The following is a 7,630-nucleotide window of genomic DNA, read 5'->3' on the forward strand; positions in this document are numbered from 1 at the left end:
AACAAAATAAAACAAAGTTTACTTCTGAAATATGTCAGGCATAAATACACTTAAACAAAACTCTTTAAAGCCACATTTTTGACTGTTTGAATAAGAGAGTTGAGAATTTTCCTACCAAATGGATAATGTAAGTTCAATTCATCTGCAGACTCAGAACTTATAGGCTCCCATATCAAACCTGCTAGCTCTTTGCCACCACTGTAAAAAGTCATGATTCCCTGACCTCTTCTGGGCCTGACCACTGCTTCTGGAGTTCATATCTGATGCTCTAGGCAACTGTGACTTCCAGAATGGAGTCTTACCTAGGGTTTGTCTCCCACATCTATGACATTCCTCATCCCATCTAGGGTCTAATACCTAGTACTCAATCTTCTTCCAGGGCCCAGGTCACTGCCGAAGGCTCCCATTGGCTGAATTATTAACTGTTAATGCAGATGTACCTCTGAGCCTCTAAATTGCTTCCTCAATGTGTTAGGATCACATAATCGAATCATATTAACTGTCAAGGACTAGTCGTTATGAATGTTAGTATGGAAAAATAAACATACAAGAAGAGCTGAGAAATCAATTAAAAAGCACAACTGTAGGGGCATGTGGGTGGCTCAGTCAGATGAGCATCTGACTTCAGCTCAGGTCATGATCTCAGGGTTCATGAGTTCGAGCCCCACCTCGGGCTTGCTGCTGTCAGCCTGTCAACCTGTCAGTACAGAGCCCACTTCGGATCCTCTGTCTCCCTCCCTCTGCCCCTAGAGAGAGAGGGAGAGAGAGAGAGGAGAGAGAGAGAGCGAGAGTCCTGCTTGCACTCTCGCAAAAACAGTAAAACATTAAAAAAAAAAAAGAAGCATGACTGGGGGAAACTACCTCTACCAGACTATATGGTGCTCTACAGCCTGTCTATCTAAAACGGTCTGGAACTGGCACAGGATTAGGCAAACAGACCAGTGGGGTAGAATAAAAAGTCCCCAAAGAGACCTAAGTACATACGGAAGCTTAGTGTGTGATGAAGGAGGCATCTCAAATTGCTGGAGCAAAGAGAGAGAAAACTGGGCACTTAGTGAAAAGAGATAAAAATCTGTATCTCACATCATACATAAGAAAAAACTTGAAAAGGATCAGGAATCCAAATGTAAGCATTTAAATTATATAAATACTAGAGGGCGCCTGGATGACTCAGTCGGTTAAGCATCTGACTCTTGATTTCAGCTCAGGTCATGATCTCATTGTTCATGAGCTGGAGCCCCACACTGGGCTCTGCACCAACAGCACAGAGCCTGTCTGGGCTCTCTCTCTCTCCCTCTCTCTCTCTCTGTCTCTCCTCTGCTCACACTCTCAATCTCTCTCAAAATAAATAACTAAAACATTAATAAATGAATAAATAAATGATATAAATATGAGGAAAAAACATGGGTGAATTCCTCTTTGATCTTGGTACAAGGAAAGTCTTTCTAACCACAACTTACAATCCAGACAAAATGAAAGAATAGATCAATACATGTGACTACATAAAAATATAAAAACATTTGCATGGCAAAAGCACCATATATACAAAGTCAAAAGACAACCGACACACTGAGAAAAATGTGTGTAACTTATACCATAGACACAGTGCTATACCCTCAATATTTAAAGAATTCTCAGAAAGGAGGGAAATAACCAAAATCAACAGAAGAATGGGAAAAAGACAGGAACAGAAAATTCACTTAAACACATATAGATGGCATTTAAACATGTGAAAAGATATTCAAATAGCTCATAATTAAAGAAACACAAGTTAGAACTACACCATTTCTCACCTATCAGATAAGCAACAATTTTAAAGTATGACAACACATCCTGTTGGCAAGGCTGGGGAAAACAGGCACCGTCATGCATGGCTGGTGGGAATACAAATTGGCACAGCCCTTTGAAAGGGGAACTTGGCAATGACTAACAAAGCAATCCATGGACTTACTTTTCAACTGAGCAATCCCACTTCTAGGAATCTACCCTGAAGATACATCCCCAAAAATACAAAAATACATATGCACAGATTATTCACTGCAGCATTCTGCAGAAAGAGCTTATGTACCCATCCTCTGGACAACAGTTGTATAAACGATAGTACACTCAGGCCATGGAGTATTATGCAGCTATAAAAAGAATGAAAAGGTTCCTATGAACTGGTGTGGTATGCTTACTAGGATATATTGTTAAGTGAAAAAAAAGCAAAATATAAGAGTATCAGTAGGATGCTTCCCTTTGTGGACAAGGAAATAAGAAATTATGCAGGTGTCTTCTCAATAGTGCAGAGAAGAACTAGTGAGATAGAAACAAGGAGTAGGTGGAATGAGTTGGAAAGGATGGGGGAATGAGAACAGGATAGAATGGATGGTAAGGACAGGGGAGTGGCTTTTCTTAGTAAGTCTTTTTATATAGTTTGGACTTTTGGCGACCAGAGTAGTGATTCACTTACTCAGGATATGTAGATAAATAAAATCAGCAAGGATGGGAAAGAGAATCCAATATGGAGTGTGTATCAGTCAGGGTCAAATCAGGAAGTAGAAATCATGCAGTGATTTGAACAGGGAAATTTAATATAAACTCCAACTGTAAAGGTGTAAAGAGAACTCTGAAGAATGCTCTAAGGCAGAGACAGCCTGAGGAATGAACAAACTTGGAAGGGGCCTCTCCCCAAGGGTGAATGAGATTCAGATCTCACTGGAGAGGGTGTGGTAGATGGAGACATTCAGTGAATGCTAAAAATTAGTGGGTTGCCTGGGCCAGAGCAGCTCCACAGTCACCAAGCAAGCAGGAAATACCCTTCTGGGGTGCAGGCAGGCCGAAGCTGGCAGGAAGGAATTGCAGCCAGGGCCGACAAGCCAAAAGCACTCCCCTGGGGTAGATGTGGCCAGGACAACAGACAGGCACACAGAAGGTGTTGGGCTACTGGAAGCCTACTCACCAGAAGAACAGCATGAGGCCCAGGGTGATGTCCATGTTGGGAACGCCACAGTGAGGTGGTCACTGGACTGGGGCCAAGGCTGTGAGCTCACCCAGTGACTATGTGGTCTGGACAAGTAGCTGGGGCAGAGCAGCACTGGATTTTTCCACATGCTGCTGGCAGCCACGTGGTAGGAGTGAGGAGATAACAAAACAGCAGCACAGTAGAGCCGGGAGGAGAAGCACCTTTCACCTATAATGTCCCTCCAGTGCCCTTACCTGGGAAATCATAACATCATGCTCTCTGTGAAGGAGAAATGCTTAATTTCCAGCTCCATCATTGCAGCGTAGGTAACAAAGCGTGAATTTAGGTAAGGGACAATATATTAATAACTGGCAAAGAACACAAACAATAAACCTGACTTCACAGTAACAAATTCCAAGCAATGAGTGCACCTGGTGCCCAGATCTGGGTCTCTGAATACCATTCTCCAACAAAAGGAACCAAGGCTTGGTCATGCCATGGCAGAGCAGAGAATGTACAAGATGAGCCTAGAACATCTTGGGGTGCCAGAAAGTAAGTGTTTTAAAACAAATGATGGGAAACATGTCAAAAGGATCGCAGCCAAACTTGAAGGGGCTCTTTTGGCCAAATAGGGGACAATATGAACAAACAAAATAACCAATGATGTGAATACACCCCACAGAATACAGTAGATATCCATGAGTCCATGCCTATATAAATAAATAATTGGGTAAACAGGGAAGAAGAGAAAGCTATTCTTTACAATGAAAGTCTAACTAATACATGTATAAGTAATGATGGAAAAAGAATGCCACCGTTTTAAAATACTATAGTAATGACAGTTTTCGGCAGGAATTATCGATGAGTGGTAAAAATTCATGGCGAAAGTATTATTAGAAACAGGATATTTACATAGTTGCAAAGTAGTCCCCTAGAAAATACTTACTAATTAAAGAGGAAAATAGTTACTTCATAGTAGGGAAATCTAGCAGATACCACCTTAACCAAATGATCACAGTTAATACCACCAGTCATGTGACAAATCATGTGCCTCTTGGTCTGACCCACAGAGAAGAACACAATATAACTTCCATCGTATTCTTACCAAAAATGCACAACCCCAATTTACTTATGAAGAAACATCAGACAAACCCAAATGAGGGACATTCTGCAAAAATAACTGACTAGTACTTTATTTTAAAGTGTTGAGGTTATGAAAGATGAAAAAAGACTAAGGAATTGTTCTAGATTGAAGGGATGAATCAAGCAAAGTGGCCAGGATGCCAAATGGGAAGAGATGTTCCTCTCAGGGTCGTATGAGTACAGGGCTGGCCGCGAAGGAGACCGAGGAGACAGGACAACTGAATACAGCATGTCACCCTGGGTTAGATCCTGGACATTTATGGAGAAACTGGTGAAATTCACGTAAGGTCTATGGATTATGTAATAGAATTGTATCAATGTTAATGTCCTGATTTGGGTCATTGTGCTGTGGTTATGTAAGTTTTCACATTTGAGGACTCTGGATATACAGGAAATTTTTTGTACTGTTTGTGCAACACTTTTAAGCTTAAAATTAATTTAAAATAAAAAGTTTAAATGTTTTTAATTAAAAAATATTAAAGGGGTGCCTGGGTGGCTCAGTCGGTTAAGAGTCCGACTTCAGCTCAGGTCATGATCTCGCGGTTCGTGAGTTCAAGTCCCACGTCAGGCTCTGTGCTGATAGCTCGGAGCCTGGAGCCTGCTTTGGATTCTGTGTCTCCCTCTCTCTCTTCCCCTCCCCCACTCACATTCTGCCTCTCTGTCTCTCAAAACTAAATAAAACATTTTAAAAAATATATTAAAGACAGAGGTACCTGGGTAGCTCAGTAGGTTGAGCAACCAACACTTGATTTCGGCTGAGGTCATGATCCCAGGGTCATGGGATTGAACCTTGCATTGGGCTCCTCACAGAGCACGGAATCTCTCTCTCTCTCTCTCCCTCTCTCTCTCTTTTTTTTTCCTGCCCCTCACCCCCACTCACATTCTCTCTCTCTTCCTAAAAATAAAGAAGAAAGAAAGAAAGAAAGAAAGAAAGAAAGAAAGAAAGAAAGAAAGAAAGAGAGAGAGAGAGGGAGGGAGGGAGGAAGGAAGGAAGGAGGGAGGGAAGGAAGGAAGGAAGGAAGGAAAGAAGAAAAACTTAAAGGAACCAACAAGGAAGGGTGCAGGCTGCTGGTGAAGAGAGCCTAGCATAATGTCACATATCGGAGCACTTAATAAATCAGGAAATGATAATGTGCGGTAAAAGCATGGGTTTTGGAACCATCCACATGTGAGCTCAGTTCTGACCTTGTTACTTATTAGTTGTGTGATGTCCTAATCTTCCTAAATCTCAGTTTACTCATATGTGAAGTAGGCTGCCATAATAATACCTACTCTATATGATTGCTTTTGATTATTTACATTCCTATCTCTATTATGATTATATTCAATAAACAATATTTGTAGAGAACTTACCTTATAGAATTCTCAGTAGTTGTTAGTGAGGTTATGATCAGCCCCACCAACAACTAGATTATTCCTTGTGAGCAACTAAACGCTGCACACTAAAGGTCCCCTTTAAGACGACTCAGATACCCCACAGACAGTGTCTATAAGGTTTTGATGTACCTCACTGTAAGTAAATCCAATACACGAAATGTTAAACTTATAAAATGGATACATAATAAGTGACTATTTTTATGAAGACATGATTCACAGGGCCTTTTTTTTTTTGGAGCAAATAGCATTTGGTTTACTTTTAATTTTGTAGAAGCAGGTCTATGACATAAAGCAGTTATTTGTACACTGCCTTAAGCAAACTGAGAAAGGGCCACTGCTGAATGGCCTACGGGTGGGGAGAATCTGGCTCACTAATAAGCCTTAAAGGTTGACTCTTTCAAAGGGGTAAAGAGAAGCCAAACTCCCCAGCTTGTCTTTTCTAAGCAGATTCTGAACTACTTAAATGTGATGACATAAATCAAATATTTGAGGTTAAGGATTGCTTGTAGATTCATGCTTTCTCCTTGAATCCATTTTTGAGGTAACTCCAGCATAAATACTGGAGAAGCACAGAAGAAGGTTGAAAATGGCTAAACGTACTCTATTCAGGGCTATTTCAGTGCTAAGTCAAACACTGAAACGTCTGGTGTTTCTAGTAATACATTTATTTTATGAAAAGGATATAAGATCAAGAGGCTTCTGTGGCAACTGCTCCATAAGTAAATAAGGGGTGCAAATCATCATGAGGTATGCCAATCTGCTGTCTTCCAAGTATTTCCAATAATCCTTTAAGTCTAGGAACAAAAGTTAAATTCCTGAATAAATTCTCTTATCTTTAAAATCTGCTCCAAAGTTTCAGAAACCCTAGCTTTTGAATATTAACCAAAAGGAGTTTCCATCCAGTCATCTGGAAACTTTTGCTCAAATTCATGCTAACTTTAACCAAGTTGTTGTAATCGTTCACTGACCCCTTGTTAATTCCTAAGCACTGTGGCGGGGGCCACACTGGTTGTTCTAAAGCGTCTTCATCTCTGAGTCTCATCCAACAGTGCTCCCTTCACTACCTTATGTTGCTAAGATCTAGTATATTTAGAACAAGTGTCATCGAAACCCTTATGCTGGTGTCTCCACCCCCATCCAGTCCCCACCCTGTCCTTCAGCCTTTGTACAAATACTCTCTCCTTCAAGATTCTCCCCTTCACTTGGATGCTCAATCTCATACCCTGATAAGTAAATGTACCATTTACTTTTCTGGTCTTCTTTCAAAATAACATAGGCCTCCCTTATGCTTTCCCTGAATATTTTCTGTACAATTAGCTCTACACTTACTGTTTCCCTGCCTGAATCACTGGCTTATTGTTTAAACCTGCTATCTATCCTCACATCTCCACAGAAATAGCTAGGTTATTAACATCTGTCTTCTCTGTCTCCGTCAATTCTGCCTTTGGTGAACACATCGGGCTCAGTCCTAACTCGAAACCTTTACTCCTCTTGTGGCCCCACCCGAAGTCTTTCCTCTTCTTCATTTATCTCACTCCTACCCATCTTTAAAATTTTTTTTCAAGTTTAATTTTGAGAGAGACAGAGAGAGCGAGCAAGGGAGGGGCAGACAGAGAGGAAGAGAGAGAGGGAGAGAGAGAACCCAAAGCAGGCTCCGTGCTGTCAGCACAGAGTCCGATGCGGGGCTCAAACTCACGAACCACGAGATATGTCCTGAGCTGAAACCAAGAGTCAGATGCTTAACCGACTGAGCCACCCAAGCACCCCTACTCCTACCCATCTTTAAAGGTCCAGCTTGAGCCCCTTTGCATCTGTGAAGTCTCACCAGAATCTCTCTTCTCTGAATTCTTGTAATACTGTCAACAGAACCCATTGCATCCCAGAGGTGCACCTGAATTGTGCTTGGGGAGCTACACAGTCCGCACCACATGCAGTCTTGCCTAGCTGTTCTTTCTTGGCCAAGGTGTGAGTATGTATGCTTCATCATGCCCCTTGGACTCTGTCTCCCAGGAATGCAAATCTGGAATGGAGTGACTGAAGGAGAAAATGGATGGAACTAAACCAGCCAGGCTCTAGAGTCCTGGTAAGCCTGTGTCCTAGTGCACCCCCTGGATCCTGGGAGGTACAAGATTTGGATGGACTTGGCTCTTCACATTTCCTTCGTTT

The sequence above is a fragment of the Panthera uncia genome (assembly GCF_023721935.1).
Source record: "Panthera uncia isolate 11264 chromosome B2 unlocalized genomic scaffold, Puncia_PCG_1.0 HiC_scaffold_24, whole genome shotgun sequence".
Lineage (NCBI taxonomy): Eukaryota > Metazoa > Chordata > Mammalia > Carnivora > Felidae > Panthera > Panthera uncia.